The sequence below is a fragment of the Olea europaea genome, unplaced genomic scaffold (assembly GCF_002742605.1).
Source record: "Olea europaea var. sylvestris unplaced genomic scaffold, O_europaea_v1 scaffold894, whole genome shotgun sequence".
Taxonomy (NCBI): Eukaryota; Viridiplantae; Streptophyta; class Magnoliopsida; order Lamiales; family Oleaceae; genus Olea; species Olea europaea.
The window spans coordinates 56,356-56,634 of NW_019267410.1; positions in this window are offsets into that span (position 1 = coordinate 56,356).

Consider the following 279-nt stretch of genomic DNA (forward strand, 5'->3'; position numbering starts at 1 on the left):
GGCTCGGGTTAAAAAAAAAAAAAAAAAAAAAAAAAAAAAAAACCTCGCCTTAAAATGGCCGAATGCTCGAATCGAAAGTTTCGACTTGTAAACTGGCTCGACTGGACTCGACTCGACTCCTTCGCTGGAAGAAAGTGTCCGTTTAATTCCCAAGAAACAAGAAAACCCTTCACTTTCCCTTCTAGCCATCAAATTAAGGGAAATATAGCTTTATAGCTTAAATAGAAGGTTGATTTTCCAAATTAGCCTAAGAAATAAAAATATTTGAAAACTAGTCTC